The sequence below is a fragment of the Periophthalmus magnuspinnatus genome, chromosome 5 (genome assembly GCF_009829125.3).
Source record: "Periophthalmus magnuspinnatus isolate fPerMag1 chromosome 5, fPerMag1.2.pri, whole genome shotgun sequence".
Taxonomy (NCBI): domain Eukaryota; kingdom Metazoa; phylum Chordata; class Actinopteri; order Gobiiformes; family Gobiidae; genus Periophthalmus; species Periophthalmus magnuspinnatus.
Window position 1 is genome coordinate 27,586,100 of NC_047130.1, and position 17,696 is coordinate 27,603,795.

Genomic DNA, 17,696 nt, shown 5'->3' on the forward strand with positions numbered 1-17,696 from the left:
AAGGCGCCTATGAAGGTTTGAACTTTGAGGGAGTTTAAACAAGAGAGAAATGTGAGAAAATGTTAATGCCCGTGTGAGAAAAGCAAAAAACATTTAGAATAACTGTACAAAATAAAGCTGACGACTTGCATTTATTCAGTTGGCAGTGTTTTCACCACAAAATAACACCTCTACTGAGATTAATTTGTTTAATTCCATACTGTGGGATGTGCCAATCAAAGTATAACAATAATAAAACTATGTGACATAAAATAACTGAGCACTTGTGTAGCAGCCTAGAGTGTGAGATGATATGAAACGTCTTCGTAGCAGGAAAACACAGAGACAACCATTCAAGTTGACGTTTATACACTTTTAAAGCTGTCACAAACACATTTAAACGTTGCAATAAAGAAGAGCTTAATCTATATCCATCAGAAACACATATTTTACATTTCCTGGAAGTGTTTATTTTTATTTTTATTGATGTCTTCGTGTACAGCAGCGTATTTTAATGCACACGTATTTCAACACCAAAGAAGAACGCTTTTATGTCAGTCTATAAGCTACTTCTGGTCACATTGTTCTTTAATACAAGCAGCAAATTCTTTACGATATAAAGCAAGAAGGAAATCCAGAAGAAATCCAACTCCTCGCAACATAGGGCGATATCTCCCCAGAGTGAGAATTAAAAGTTTGTTGTGAGCGCGGTAGCAGTTCTCCAAGTTGTGGATTGTGGGTCTATATTTGACAGCTATAGAAACCGTCACAGAACATATTCACTGTCAGGATGCTCCCCCTCGAACAATATTGTCTTTATCAGGGATACAGCACTTTGTGTTTGTCTTTAGAATGACTCAGTTTGGTATAATTTAACCCAACATCTGTGGAAAAATGTTTACTGAAGTCAAGGGAGGAAAATACAAGTTGTAATGTTGGAATTTCTCAACATAAATTAGTAATTATTGAAAGGATGGATGGATGGATGGATGGGACAAGACACGCTACAAAACTGTGTCCACGAAAAGAGATTTGGACCTGATTTATGATTAAATATGCATAAGTTCACAATTTTTGCCTCAGAATTTCTATTCATTTGATTTAATACTTGAGCTGTAACTGCTTTTTGGAACTACAACTTCTCAAATTTTAGTGTTTTTTTTTGTTTTGGTTTGTTTTTTCAAATGTAAATGCAATTTTATCTCGCAAGACCTTGTTGCACGAAATGAGCAGAGGTAAAAACGTGTTTACATTTACAGTTACATTTACTTGACTGTGTACTTCGCAGTTGTACTTCAGTGTTGTTTTCTATAACAACTGTTGGATAAAAGTAATCTTGGGTAAAAGTTTGGGTTTCTCTCGGTGATAATGACCTGAACAAACTTTTTTCTTGCACTTTACCTCAAGATATTTGTTTTTTTTTCCAGTATCTGTGTATATTTTTTGTATTAAATGTCCAATTAGTACCCATCAACAGGAGCATGTGTCCAGGCTCTCATTTGTGTTTTCTTCAAATACTTTTTTCTTCCTTCAATCATTATTCCCACATCTTTTTTTTGCTTCTACTTGAGTAGTACTTCAAAGCAGCATTAGTCTTACAAAAGAACAGTTTTTGGCTACTCTACCAAGCTCTGAATATACAACAAGACTTGGAGCATAGATGCATACAAGCGGAACCAGGAAAAACAAGATTGTTGTCAAGCATATTACAACTACAGGGCACAGTTTTGCTCTCACATCAAAGCTATTGTTCGGTGCATTAGTGCGAGGGCTTACTGGAGTAGAGGAAGTTGCAGTAGTTCACCACAGGCTCCGCGGTGTATGCTTTAAAAGAACCAGCCTATGTGCATGTAGTTATCTTACAAAAATAGATTTAATCCTACGTCTACAAAAAGATAAAAATCCAATGCCAACCATTGAAGTAAAGAATAAAGCCGCCTAAACGCCCACCCAACTCCATGCCAAAGAAACGCTTTAAATAAAGGCCACATTCTCATTATCCTTACACCCGAGTTCCTCCTGTCTTCCTACAGAGCAGCGTCTTTCATCTGCGTACAGTATATACAGCCCTGTCAGAGGCGCAGCGGTGAACAGGGCCGAGCCGCACTCCCAGCCTTCAAACATTTTCAATGAAAGCCCAAAACATTCTTCCTTTAACTGTTTAGATCCATTGTTCTAGTAGTCGTTTTAACAAAGTGTGAGCACGACCAAGTAATGCAGGACTCCTATTTCTACCTGTGGTGCTGAAGAATTCTCAATTAATTTATCCTGACCCCAACTAACCACGATAACGTACTTGTGTCAAACTAATAAAATTCATGTTTGGTTTACAGTGGTCCATCGTTTATCGCGGGGGTTACGTTCTAAAAATAGGCAAAATCCGTGAAGTATCAGCTTTATTTTTTACAATTCTATATGTTTTGCAGCTGTAAAACCCCTCACCACACACTTTATACACTTTTCTCACACAGGCATTAACATTTTCTCACATTTCTCTCTCGTTTAAACGCTCTCAAAATTCAAACCTTCATAGGCGCCTTTGTCGGTGCAGAACGTTTCATCGACATTGTGGGTTTTGTCGGGGAGAAAACAAATTGCAAACATACAGCACTTCAGAGTCACACTGAGATCACACTGAACACAGAACACATTTTAAATCAATAAATATGGATTAAATTTCCATCCATAGATTCTGAAAATTGCGTTGGCTTTAAAGAAAACTAAGGGTCCTGTCACCTTTGATGTACCATACGTCTGTCCTGTCCATGAGAGAGTTCTATGCAGACCCCCGCCGCTCTGAGCTAAGGAGGCCGTTTGAAATGAGAAACGACCAACTGCTGGTGTTCTGATGTGAAAAGTATGAAGCAAGAGTGTGTGTATGTGTTGAAATGTTGCATATAAAGAAGGTCCATTTCTTACTCTGGGGAAAGTAACAAACTTCAAGCAAACTTTTCACACAATGCTATATTCACATACTCTTTAGGAGTGGTGCACAAAGATGGAGGACTGTGTGAAGATTACTGATGGAAATGATGCAGAGTGCTTTGGGATATAGTGCAGGGAGTAAATGAATGTATTCAGTCAAGGACCAAGATTCACTTATGGACATAATTGAATTTTCATGTGCCAAATGTGGACGGTAATCACAAATGAACACATGACCTTTAGTAATAAATGGGATTCTAATATAACCACTGATCTGCTCACATCTGCAGAGCTGTTTCAAAAAAGCAGACGCTATTGGTTGAATAGATGAAAGATAATCATGCATATGATCAAGTACCAAGTAACAAATACGATGATTATTGTGTGTATACAAACATAATGAGAGAAAAGAGCGGAAACAATCAGTTCAATAGTACACAGATGAAAGTCTAAAAATGGTTTGAAAAAGCTGTTTTGAGATCAGCACTTCTGAAAAAAAAAAACAAAAAAAAAACTTATGGCTGCACCGTTCGCATACCAATGGCCAAAGAATACAAAGATCTTAGAGGAACTGTATGTAATCTGCGCTCTTGCAGTTTTAAAAAAGGAACAGTACAATCTCAACTGTATCTGTGTTGCCAGAGCCTTAACCTGCAGAAAGAGGACATAGTAAAGTTTTTCTCATTCTCATTCTATGGACAGAAGATGCCTCATGTGAAGCTCAGAGCCTCCAGAATTCACTCACTGAGCTGCAGAAGATGCACTAGCACTGACTGATGACTGGCTGCAGGCGCTGGGGTTTGCGCTGGGGTTTACGCAGTGACGATTCAAAACAGAGGAAGTTCTTATAGGTTTAAACCAACGGGATATGAGGATTTCCAATGCAACTCAAATGAGACACTCATGTGAGGTTCATTCTGATCTCTGGATAATCATCTTGAACCAAAACACCAAATTATAAACATCTTGGGCACCATGTCCATTTTCTTTGTAATTAAGAACAAATCAGCATTACAGTTGTTACCATGAGTTATATTTGATTTAAACATGTCTGCCTCATATTTGGGGACACAGTTAGGTCATGTTTATGGAATTTAAAATCTAAATCTTAAATACAGTTTCTTTAAGAAAAACTATACATAAAACCATGACCAAACATAAAATGCATACTGAAGTGAGAGCTGCTGCATCAGTCCCAAACATATGACTTACAAAATTTGATTTGAACAGAAACTGATGTCTTTGTGCAGATTCAGTCTCACTCTTTTAAATGAAATTCACTTGTAGAAGATTACTTGTTTGGTTAATGCACTGCAGTGGTCCAAGGAAATCCATCTCTTCATGTGAGTGTGACCAGGGCAAAGAGCGGCAGTGAGCAAGCGGTGAGCAAATGGATGTTGTGTCGAAGAGGAATGGCTCTGAAAGTCAATAAGTCAATATAGTGTATTTATATGAAGCATGTTTGTCCTTTAAATCAATCATGTTAAAGATCACGAATCAGGAAACACATTTAAAACTTAAAACGTGATCAATGTAACTTTCACCTGTCCGTCTTTGTGGAGACGTTATTGTTTTGCATGGAATGTTCCACAGTAAAACATTTAAATCATTCATGGGTTTCGGACATATGGATTCCTTGCTGATTTGAAGGATTGTGTGAAGACCATTTCCAATTCAAGAAATATTATATCATATTTTATATTTTGGAATTGTGTTAAAGAAAGAATCCATATGTCTGAAACCTATGAACAGTATTTATTTAATACTTTTTTCTTATTGCTCAAAAATGCAAAACAAAATACCTTGAAGAATTTGGATTCTTACTGTGTACTTCCTAGGTCATTGTCAAAAATATTGAAAATTGTATAATTATTCACGTTATTCACTAGATACTCATTTGAACAAGTATCAATAATAAAAAGTCACATTCACAGGACAGAAATGAACCTTTCTTGAATAACTTTAGAATGATCATGTATCAGAGCAGGGATAAAACCATAGACTAGTACAACCCTGGACCATGAGGAATTACACAGATATAAGGCCACATGGTAATATAAAAGAAAGTACTATTACTTAACATTCTATTGTGTAAATAAAGAGTGTGTTGTAATACTTGGGGTATCAGCATCAGTATTAAGTACTGAGCCTATTCATAATATTGAAATAACATTTAATATTGAAAAACACTACTGTGAGCCAGGTGACTTCTCCACAGATCTGATCTGTATTTTGGCCTTCGTGTCTCCTATAGGAGATATAGTCAATGCTCTACTGTGGAATAAGGCAAAACAGTGACATCTCAGTAGAGACAAACACGCAGTGGACACTGGAAAAGTTACATGCACATTTAATCTTCTCAGAACATTCATTTTAAAGTCTAAAATTCTAAATCCCTCACCATATCAAATTATTATTTGGCAGATGTTCATTATTTCAAAAGTTCTTAAGCCCTCTTGTGCTCTTTCTTCATGCACGGCCGTATCCAGCGATCAAAGATTCTCACTTTCAAAGCATGAGCAGTATTTAATTGGAAACGTTTGTGTGTTAAGAGAGAGCTCGAAGCAGACAGAAAATCACATGTTTTTTGAGTTCAAAATCTCAAAAGAAAAGTTCACTTTAGAGATGTGAGACAATGTGTGACCAGTGTTTCTGCTGACCAGCAGGTCAAAGCAATGTCCCCTCAACCTGCTGTGTGTTTGGACTGGAAGCCTTTAGAGGCGACTTTCCAGAAATGACTGAAGAATGAGAAGAACAAGACAAGAAGAAAAGAAGACGACCAAAAGGAACAAGAACAGTGAATATGTGAAAAGAGCAGCCATACTGAGACTCTGCATTCAAGTTGTGATGGTTTTGTGTAAGAACTGTATTTTTTTCCAGGACGTACACTAGATATAAACATTTTTTTAAAGTATTCTTAACTTGAGTATAATCAGACTACTTTTCTTCAAATGTCTCCTTGGGGTGCACTTTGAAGCAGCTGTGACATGTGGCCACATTGCGTTTCCACTTTGTGCAGCTAAAATCTTTTTGGTCAACCCAGCCATGTCCTGATGAGGACCCTCCATTTCCACTTCAGTGGAGTTTTGGCTCTGCTTATTGGTCTGCTCAAATCTCCTCTAGTATCATTTATGTACTTCACAAACTTCATCTCATTACCAAAACAAATGTCCAAAGTCTGTGCAGTCTGAGGATGCATGAAGGACTTTTGAAATGGTGAGAAGCTGCAGTTTTCGGATTGACAGATATATGCATTAGCTATAGATATTTCATATAGAACCAGGCTATTAAATGAGTCATGTACTTGAGAAGTATTTGATACAAATATGCTCATAAGCCATAAGTGAACAATGTTCCCAACATGTTCCTTGCCATCTCTGTCATCAGCTCCGTGCCCTAAATATCCAGGATATTCTTGGTAAACCTGGATAGTCTCCATATCTCTGAGCCATGGATGAGCAATTTGCTATTGCAATTTGGATTATCCTAATTCAGAATTTCCTTTGCAAACAACAAACATTCTTACCCTCTACAAAAATGCTCGGAAATGCATATGTTTCCTTATTAATTCACTAGTTCATATTTCCTTAATGTAAAATGTGCATTCTGAACAGATTCCTGAACTTAAATAGCACAAATAAAATCACAATTCCAAGTTACGTTAGTTAAGTAATAGCTACTTAAGTTTAAGTTTATACCACTATTATATTCTGTGTTATACATTAGTAGTTTAACATATGGCTCTGAGCTGACCTCCCGCTGGTCAGTTGCATGGGCAGAATCACATAAATGAACAGGTTTCTCCACTCTATCTGTCCGGTCCAGGTGCCCATCAAATGAACACGTCAGAAGCAGGAAAAGTCAAGTCCCTGTTGGCAGAATGAGGCCACATCCTGTCACTGTCCACAAGTGGCATTGTTTGGTGCAGTCATAAAATGGACACAGCCTTTTCAAAATAGACCAATAAGTAGAGCTGTGTAATCAATCCAAGTGTTTCAAATGTTAATGACAGGCTTGGGGCTTTTTAACTAAGAGGTCTGTGCCGTGTGCCAATAAAACCATGTTATTAGCTACATGTATTATAGGATTGAAAGCCACGTTTACCTCATTCTAATGCAATTATTTATTTTTTTATTTGTACAATGCAATGCAAAATACACTACATCAGCTTAAATTCATTTGTGAACACAAGACAGTCATCAGGATTGGAAGGGCAATCAGCTAAAATGAGAGAAAAATGACGGTGCAAATCACTGTGCACTGCCTGAAATGGAGAAAATTATGTTTCTGAAGAGAGGAAAAAAACAAAAAAACTAAAATAAAATGTTTGGACAGATGTATGCAAGTAAAATAAATCAATCGGGGTGAGAATTTAAGCTGTTAGAGCAAATCAATTCACTGTCCATATTAATCAAAAGCCAGAAATGTTCCTCCATGACATCCACGCTGTCAAACACTACAGAATGTGCTGTTCTTTAAAAACTCACAAAAGTGACTCAGACTCTCCTGCACAGACTCTCCTGCACACAACACACAGAAGCCTACCACATATGTCACAGCACAACAACAGCCTAACCACGCAACTTAAACACAACCACTTAAATAAATCCTGTGTCATTTTTGTCGCCAGTTGAAAAGAGACATTATGTGTCTTAAATGCCACCATTACTGGTAATTTGTGATATTTGGCAGTATTGCTGATGTTTTTCTTCGCATTTATACTGTGTACTGTAGCGCGCACAAAGACTCTCAGGAGGCAGTGTGTTCCGTGAAGGTGCCCTCAGAGACACACACGTCACCCACAGCAGCACCAGACCTGTTACTACTGCACTACACAGCAACTACACAACACTACACTAACTACTGTAAACTGTACTGCATTGTTGTACACCACGCTGCATTATACTACACCACAATACACTGCACTAACACACGAGCTACAGAACAGAAACACTACATAACACCACGCTGTTCATCACACTACATTATACAACACACACTCACATCACAGAATACTTCACACACCAGTGAGGACATGAATATTAACATTTCAAACCCTGATACAAAGGAAAAAGCTTGATATGTGATACAGTTGTACCTCGCTATATCGCGGTTCACCTTTTGCGGATTTTCTCCCCGACAAAACCCACAATGTCGATAAAACGTCCTGAACCGACAAATTTCAGAAACGCTTTGGACTCAAAAGTGTTTCTGTGTACGGAGAGGCGTTTCTGTGGATAACGCTGGAGCAGAGACACATGAACAACACATTTAAAGCAATCAATGAGGAAGAGGGAGATAATATATGAAGGTTTGAACTTTGAGAGTGTTTAAACAAGAGAAATGTGCGAAAATGTTAATGCCTGTGTGAGAAAAGTGTATAAAGTGTGTGGTGAGGGGTTTTACAGCTGCACAACATATAGAATAATAAAAAAAAATAAAGCTGATACTTTGCGAATTTTGCTTTTTGCGGTTTATTTTTAGGACGTAACCCTCGCGATAAACGAGAGACCACTGTACCAAGCTTGATACATGATAATTGTCATGGTAAGTAGTACTAATTTCTCAACCACTAATACAGGTCTAATACATTGTGTAAGAAATAGCATAAGTATTCAGGAAGGGTCTGATTCTGTGATTTTTGCAGTATTTACACTTTAGTACTAGTTATAGTATTGGTTAGTATCACTTGTTTTACAACGTTACCACACACTACACTGCAGTACACTACATTATACTGCACTACAGTAAACTGTACTATACACTCATCCACATCACTGAAAAGCATCAAGACAACTGACTATACTGTGTGTATTTGTACTTTCTGTGTGTATTTGTCATTGATGTTTTTCACCTCAACAGTCACAGCTTGAGCAGCATGTAGTGTGGTGTGACACAGTAAAGAGTTAGTTATGAAGGTAATTTCAGGAAACAAATGGCTGTGTACAAACAAAGCCATGGCGATTATGAGAATAATATTTCAGCAGAACAACAGCAGATGGTCTTATTATTAAACTCAACTATAGGGAGAGCTTCATTGCACTGCATTTGTCAGATGTGCACAGAATACTATTGTCAAGTCATATAAAATAAACACGTGTGTAGTACAGCCCAGGAACAGGTTAGTTCCAGTGTATCCATGTTATTTTTAAATATATAAAATGCAAAGCATTGTCGGTGCCAGGGAAAAGATGACAACACTGATTATTATTTTTCCAGTTTAAATTACAAGAGTATACCCATTATCCCAAACTGTTAAAACATGTTGAAAAAAGTTGAAAAAGTGAACGACAAAAACTCCTGCGCTGCCGTGCTCCACTTTTGGGCTGAAGTTATGTGTCTGAACAGAGCTTCTGATCTCTACCACACAAACACTTTGTACTTTTAGGTGGAGAACAAACAGCATTTTGTGAGAAAGAGGTTATTTTCAAACTCCTGTGTAATGCAAATGAAGACCAACGCATCCCTCCATTTTGAGAAAATGGAATTGAGTTTTGTTTTGTTTTATTTTTTTTCTCATGGCAGAGGTTTTAAAGGAAGAACTTTGGTTTGGAGCAGTCTTATGGGCCCCCTGCTGTTTACGAGATTTCACACACCTCCTGTGAGACGCTCTGAACTGAAGCTTTAAAGACAGGATGACATCAGACACAAAGACTGACACCAGTCCTTAAACAAGCTCAGAGTGTGTGGATTGTTTAATCTGGTTGGAGTAACAGCTGCGGTGTGGAGGTTAGGAGTATAATTGTACACAGTCATGGAGGACAAAGGAGCCACACCCAGAGCAGAGAACACAGAGCATCCCACACACAGCGGCCTACATTTACCACTTTATCAATCAGAGGAAATATGTTAGGAATATAAAGAGATAAACACAACAGAATGTGCACCGTTTAATGCTCCAGTCGCAGCAGCAGTAGTAATGGTTTTTTTTTAGGTTTTTACTTGGATTCTACTGTAATATAGGGTTATAGTTCAGATATAGTAACTCCTGAGTCCTGTGTTATTTTTTTTAATTTTCTAAACTGGTATTTTACTGTAACCAGAGCATTTACGTTAAGTACAATTGTGTCTTTTTGAAGCAGTAGTTCATGTTGTCGAATTTGAGGAATACAGGCGCCAACTGCCATGTTACCGAAATGGAAAAAGATGAATTACTAAATAAACAAGTACCTTTAGTGTACGCAGCCCTGGATAAACCTACTCAAACTAAGTCAGAGATACGGCAAATGAAACAGACATGATTTAGTTCAGGCCTCTTCCTGTCCCATGAATCAACAGATTACATTCAAGTGTGTCCACGTTCATTCATAATCATGATAATTCAGGTCATAACATCATCATAAAACACAAAAAAATAATCTATTCAATCTATATTCCACATCGATCTCGCCGATGCCACGTTTTCATTCAGGGTTGTGTTTTGTTTCATTCACACAGGTTTAACACGTAAATCCTTCATATTTTGACTCTGTTCCACCTTGTGATGTCATGAGGTAATACAGGAAGTGCTCCCTTGTGTTTTAAGCTCCATTCAGTCATTTGGATGATTTGGATTGACAATCGCTATTGAATTACACGTAAAAAAGTAGCTGTTGACTTGAAAACTACCACTTCATGACATCACACGGTGGAACAGAGCATTTTGAGCTTTGGAGATGTAACAGACTAATAATAAAGTGTGACTCAAACATGTGGGATTGAAACAAAACACAACTCTAGGTCTGTTTTTGAGGAGGTAAAAACATTATAACATGGCATAAAGTTCACAAAAGGCAATTCTGCATAATATGGTACCTTTAAGGATTTAACTGTAGTTTGGCTATTTAGTTGATTCAAATGTGTATTACTTCATTTAGATAATAAGGATTTATATCAGACAACAGCGAAAATGAGTTAGAGTAAGTAAGATTTGGTACAGTTTTGTATTTCCATGTAAAAGTCTGACTAAACTCCTGATTCATAACGTTAATCTTGAGAAATACATTGTTTCATAGTATTTTTTCTGTATAAATATTGTTTTTTCATGCCCCGCCCCCCAACCAAATGCAGTTTTGTGAGTGTCGTTTGGGTCAGATACAGATATATAAAAAATAGTACTGAAACATTTTGTCACGCTCCCTTTTTATCCGATCAAGAATCTCTTTAGTCGATTAAACCCGACTTCTCACAATCATCATGACTCTGAAATTTGATGCTGTGACAACTCTACACCCATTACACAAAAGAATGACACTCACATCCTTTGGGGTAAGAATAATAATAAAAATCAATATACAATGTACAGTAGATCATGCTATTTAATAATGCATCTGTCCCAGTGCCTCTAGTTGTGTGGCTTTCTCTAATAAGCACTCAATTATATAAAATGTTCCAAGGAGAGGGTGCTAGCTGCAGTATTTAAATGGGAAAACGTTTGGTGCTGAGGCAGTGAGACCCCCGCAGAGCACACCATGATGAAACCCAAAGCCCCGGAAGTGACAGCATCATAAAAAAGTCATATTGCACCAGTGTGATTGGATTAGAAATAGGGCTTTTTATTGAGGCAAGTCGACTGGATTAGTACGACGAAACAGAGCAGGGTTTTTGAGCATCTTTTGTTTGGTTGATGGAGTCTACTACAGTCAAGATGAAAAAAAAATCTAACTTTTGATCACAAGGGAGTTGTATTTTTGTTATTTTCAAAAGCTGACAATGGTGCTTTCTTTCTCGTGTGGTCTTATCTCCGTTCTGGAATAGATAAAATCCTAAAACTATCCATGAAAGGTCAAATTCGTCATCCTTGGCTGTGTCCGAACGTCCACACTATTCTCTACTTAGGGCACTATTTAGGGGTCACGCCATTTTTAGTGGTGTCCGAGTGGCCAGCTGGTCAAAAAGTAGTGCACTCAAAATTTCACACAATGCACCTGGGCGTCGGTGGTCACTACACCCGTCAATATAGACCACAATGCAGTGCGAGAGATGGAAAAACAACAGCGGACAGGGACAAGTCTTTAACTGGACACAACACAAGAGAAGCGCTGATTTATCGCACTATTACTCGCTGATTATGATCAAAACACTCTTACATAAACTGTTGATGCATTACGCTGCTAACGTTAGCTGCATACCTCAATTCGAGCTGTTGAAAGAGCAATAATTTCAGCATGTCAGACACAAATTTTAAAAAAGCTAATCAGTTTACGTGAGATCAAACTTCTGTGGTCATTATTAGTCCATAAATATTTGTGTGCCAGTTGAATTTGATTATTATTTATGACAGAAAGCAGGTTTTTTGGAGTTTAACAGACTTTTTTCACCCAGCCAGAATCACATGACCCAAAAGTAGTGACCTGAGTGTCCAAAAGTGAATAAGTGCACTATATCGTTTGCTAAATAGTACAGGGCTACGTAGTGAATGAGGGGTTAGGGGCTAGGGTGCATGTGCGGACACAGCCTTTATGTGTTTTTAGCATCAATATCAATAGTTGTTCAAATTAATATCCAGCGTCAATACTAGTTTTAGTATGGATTAGTGTCTGGGTATAAATTTTTGATGGCCCAACAGAGTGCTCTATAAAATATAGTTATTGTAAAGCAAAAAAGAAAATGCTCAGAAAAGATAAGAGTTTTGAAATATACATGAATAGTATTTATTTTCTTGATTTGACTCTGTACTTTAACGTCAATGCGCCACAGCTAAAGTTGCATGAAAATTTTGATGTTTTTTTATGCAGGATATTCATTCAAAACCAATACTGTTATGGGAAAACCAGTTGCAAAAAAACCCCTAAAATGCCTCTCTCTGATTTGAATGCTCACTACCAAAACCTCAGCACCTGCAGCCAATCATGACTGTTTTGTTTTTTTGTTGTTTTACCAAGAGTGCAGGCCAAATATGCAACATTTAAAGGCTTTAGAATTGGAAGATGCAATAAAAAGATGGATTAGATGAATGAGCACCAAATTACTGTTTTAATTTTGGATACAGGGAATGGCACAGACTTGTTTTTAGGAAGATCCAACTAAATGAAGACTTTTTAAATACATGCCGTTTGAAGAAGCCTTTTCTTGTAATTGGATTTTAGTTGATCCACTGTAGTGTGGATAAAAATAACCCCGTCTCCTCACTGTGTTAAGGGCAACTGGTTGAAAATCCTAATTATGTCACAGCTATTAGTTTCCTTTTACAGTGCTCCCTGAACTCCACTTTTCCTCAGGACGGGGAGGTTGAGGTTAGAAAAAAAATCAAAAATTCAAACACTGGGAGGTTCTGTTCCAACGGCAGCTAGTAAATAGTCTTTTTACATCAGCGTATAGGCCCAGAAGTGATACAGAATCCTTCAAATGTTCCTGGATTTGCACTGATATTTGATGCAGTATTGTGTCGTACATCGTTACACGCAACAGATGTTTTAGCTCTTAAACGTAAGTATACAAGGATTGTGATGAAAATACAAAATCCTGATGTATAGTCTCTTTTCTTTTGCACCTTTACACACAATTTAAATTTAATAAATGCCAACAAAACGGGAATGCATGACCCAAAACACCATGCTGCTACGTAGACTAAGGTTTATACATAATACTGACCTGATTTAGGACAAGTCGTACACAGGTTGCACACATGAACCATCCCTTCTCCACAGAACACTTTGTCCTAATCCTCTCTGTGTCTATCCTACGAGCTACATATCTAGAAGAAGCATGAAATAAAAATGACTTGATGGCACAATTCTTTGATACTCCCTATGAATTCCGACCAATTAAACTTTTATAACGTCCCTTTAAACGCACCTATCCCGGACTCATTTTCATGTCACTCCTGCGCGCCGTCACCGCTTCCAGGATGACAGACATAAAAAGAGATGTTCCGTGTGTTGTGGGCGGGGGTTGAGTAGTCAAACTGGAGCGATAGGCCCTGGCAATGCTCTTATCGAGTAATGCCATCTGTGCGGTAACAGTCGACGCAATATCCTAAAAACACATCTGTCCTTGGGCTTTTGGAATCACGTTGAGTTTTTTTTATGTAGATTAAATTTCGATTGAGAAATAACTATTCTGGCAAGTGATCCACCGTGTTCCTTAGTGCACCTGGTCTTCCATCTAAAACATATATGTCAAACTCAAGGCCCGGGGGCCAAATGCGGCCCGCCACGTCATTTTATGTGGCCCGCAAGAAGGTAAATTAAGGCTTGACTGTCATTTTAAAATGTAGTCTATACTGCTTTAATGTGTGTATTGACAATAAACTAATGAGATTTTCCCAACAAGTGACACTGACAAATATTTGCAAATAATCATCCCAAATTGTTCAGGAAGAGGAAAATTGTCGGCGTGGAAGGCAGTTTCAAGAAAGGTGCTAAAGGTGAATACAAGCTTGTGCTTTAAGGAGAAAATCTGTATGTTTTTTGTGTTATGAGGCGGGGTCGGTACAATCTACGTCGACATTTGACACCAAACATGGAGCTAAGTATGAAAAAGTTAGCCTTCAAGAAAAACAACAAATTGTCCAATAATTAAAAAGCTAAAAAAGGCTGTTTTTGAAGCAGTGCTGAAGGCTCTGACCAGATAAACACTTTTAAAAATGTCAGTTTATCAGGAAATACAGTTACACGGAGTTACACAGGCACGTAATATTTGCAACTTGAATAAGTAATAAATACAGAAACACTTATTTAACAAGTTTAAAAGTTATTTTACATTTAGTGACATTTATCCTACCTCACAGTTACATCTGGCCCTTGATGGCAGCCATTTTGCTGATGTGGCCCTCGGTGAAAATGAGTTTAACACCTCTGATCTAAAAGTAAACGTTACAAATCGAGCTTTGCCTATTCAGTTGCATTGACTGTTATCAGAGTTGCTACCATTTCTTCACCTGTAATTGTTCCACAGGGTCATATACATTTGACTTATCTAGTATAGTTCACTATATGTGCTTTTATTGCTCAAAAAATACCTTAAAAGATATAAATTCTTCCTTTGAGTGGAGTCAGCTCTTCACAGATCTGACCTGCTTGGCCAGGTGCTACTTTTAAATATGTGATGGAGAAACTTTAAGTTAAGTTGCACTGCAGATAAAAAAGTTAAGAATCAGCGTCTCAGCTACTGAATTCACTCTGTCGAAGTGAGGGCGTTATAAGCTTTTATGTCACATCACAAACATATACATCACAAATGAAAAGAGGCAAAAAAGTTACGTTCCATAAAGCTTGGGTGGGTTGACTTTTCTCTTTTTACTCAGCTAACCTTTAGAATAAGTTGCAGTGCTGTCAGGTTGGATGAGAAGTGGTGCTAACAGATCCCAGTGTGTGCAGTCCTCCCCCTCTCTCCTCCTTCTCCTCCTCAGCTCCAGCGGCGCCCGTGAACACTGTGCACCATCAGATAGAGACGGGCCTGGCTTGTGTGCGGCACATGCTCTGCACTCTTATCCTCACATCTGACACTTTTCCCTGACAGTGGCTGTGAAGAAGCGCCCCATGACAGGCTTATTTTAGCGCCTTTTTTTTTTCGAGCACAACAGTTAACTGAATAGCTTGGAGTTCTCATTGGAGTAAGCACTTTGTGGGAAAAGTTACAGATGCATGTTGAATGCACTTAAACAGGAGATATAGCCTGCTACATGTCTATTAGACATGAGCAGGCTAGATACTCAAGTCTGCAACTCAAAACTGCAACCACTGTTTAACTATTGCTATGTTTTTCAGATAACGTCACAATCTTCTATATGTTATTGAATACAGATGGGTCAAATGTGTTATTCTTGGGTCCAGTTTCTCTAATACAAATTGTCAGGGTCGACATTTGTGAATTCCCTTTTAAATATGTCTTATCAAAGCAGGGAAAAGGGAAAACTGGCTCATGTTCCCCTCTGGAAGCATGACCCGATCACAATCTAGAGTCTGAAAACCACCAGTTACTATTACTACAACTCAGCGGCTGGTTCCTGGTTCCTAATGGGTGGGGCGGGCAAGGGGCAAACACTTTAGGCCTCCACAGATTCCTTTAAGAACTGCTCGAGTCCTTCTTTTTGTCTTTTCCTCTCTTAACACCAGTGCCCTCAAGCACTCCAGGCTTCACCACAGACTTCCTGAGGCTATGGGTGGTCATGGTCAGCATAATCAACAAATCCGGTGAGATTAGCGCAGGCGGGGCAAGCGGCGGGATTACCAAACATCTGCACTCATCTGGAATGGACCCAGATTATTCTAGTGCCATCATCACATCCACACAACCACAACACCACAGCAGAGGGAGAATCCGATCAGGATCAACACGGCCAGAGTTCAAGTCAGAGAAGGCAATATCCTACAGCCAATATGTTGGTCGAACTACTTTGTAAGGGCTTTTATTGGTGCCATGTTTTAGTGTATAAAACTGCAGATACATGTCTCAGTGTGATCAAAACTTTGATGTTAAGGCATTGCAATGGAAGAAGAATCGTGAATTAAAGCTGGCATTACAACATTTTAGCAGATTATTCCCGTACAGCTTCCAAAGACAATCAAAACCTATCAATTTTGAGGTTAAATCAATTTCCATCAAGGGTAAAATAGGCTACCAATTTATATAATAGAGCTAAACCATAACATCTAAGCCCCTGGCAAAGAATCTCAACTGCAGTAGTCTTCTTGTCTTTTTCACATGCCAGGTGAGCTAGTGTCGTCCTGGACTTTTAAACACAACACTAGCCTGTTATGAATGAATAATTTCAACAATATTTTATGATAATGCTTCTAATATCAATTGCAAAACCACAAAAAACTACAAGTGTTCACTTTAAACAAACGATGAAAATAAAATTGGAAAATACCCCCCTGCGTCCTCACTTATGCAGAGCTACTTTCCCCCTGACGTTCCCTCTGAGCAGCACTTACAGGCACACACATGTTGGGCGTGCACAGTGCGTATCATGCGTGGAAAGTTCGGACACTGCTCTACCCAGACGCACACGAGCGTTAAACACCAGACGCGTGGATATAACGACAGAGATACACGCGCCTCACCTGTCCCTGTCCCAGATGTGCAGGTCCTCTCTCCTCACTGTAGTCCCGTCCTGTCCTCAGACACGCTGCGGCACACAAACATCACCCAGAGCTGCGGGCGACGCTCCGGGACAAAAATAACATCCGTGACACTCGTGCGTAAAGCTGACGGCGAGGCGGACGGCGTCTACATTCACGGGCTGATCCGGTTGTTTGTGTCTACTCCTCCATAGCGTCCGGTTTTTTCCCCTCCCCGTGCGTCCCGTTCAGTCAGTGTGCGTGGCGGGAGCGGTTGGCTGCGTGGCGTCTCCCGGGTTGCATCCTGGGAAAGTGGTGCCTTGGTGAGCTCCTGCAGGATGCGCCAAGAAACCTTTCGCGTGTTTCTTTCTTTCTGCCCCCTCCTTTTTCCCCAGATGAGCCTTGCGCACAGAGAGACAGAGCGGCGCGCACACCCAGGCGGCTCACAGCGGAGTCAGGAGAGCTGTGTGCTGTCTGCCTCTCTAAGCACACACTTGCAAAAAAGCCCCGGCTGGCCAAGCGGAACACACCGCCTCCTCCTCCTGCATGTCCTGCCTCAGCACTGCCTCTACCACTGCTGCTGCTCACGGGATGTCCAAGCTGCACCGTTCAACTTGAGCACGCATCTCTACAGGACAAAAACATGCTTGCACTGATTTTCACAGTGTCATTCACATATTGTATACATAGACTATTTATTTTTGTCCTACATGACTGCCCTAGAGTGCCTTTCAGTAGTTCCATTAAAGTAAAAAGTGATATTTGGTCCATAACCTTGCATAAATGGGCATGAAACTGAACACACAA

General features: G+C 39.1%; 1 protein-coding gene across 2 annotated transcripts in view; it reads right to left on the reverse strand.

Annotated features, from left to right (window-relative positions):
- The window catches only part of cntn4 (contactin 4), a 154,535-nt gene extending 137,428 nt beyond the window's left edge, over positions 1-17,107 (reverse strand). For both annotated transcript variants that reach the window (XM_033967008.2, XM_055221898.1), the window contains exon 1: positions 16,893-17,107. The gene's annotated coding sequence lies outside the window, so the exon portion shown is untranslated. The remainder of the gene's footprint in view (positions 1-16,892) is intronic.
- Positions 17,108-17,696: the final 589 nt, after the last annotated feature.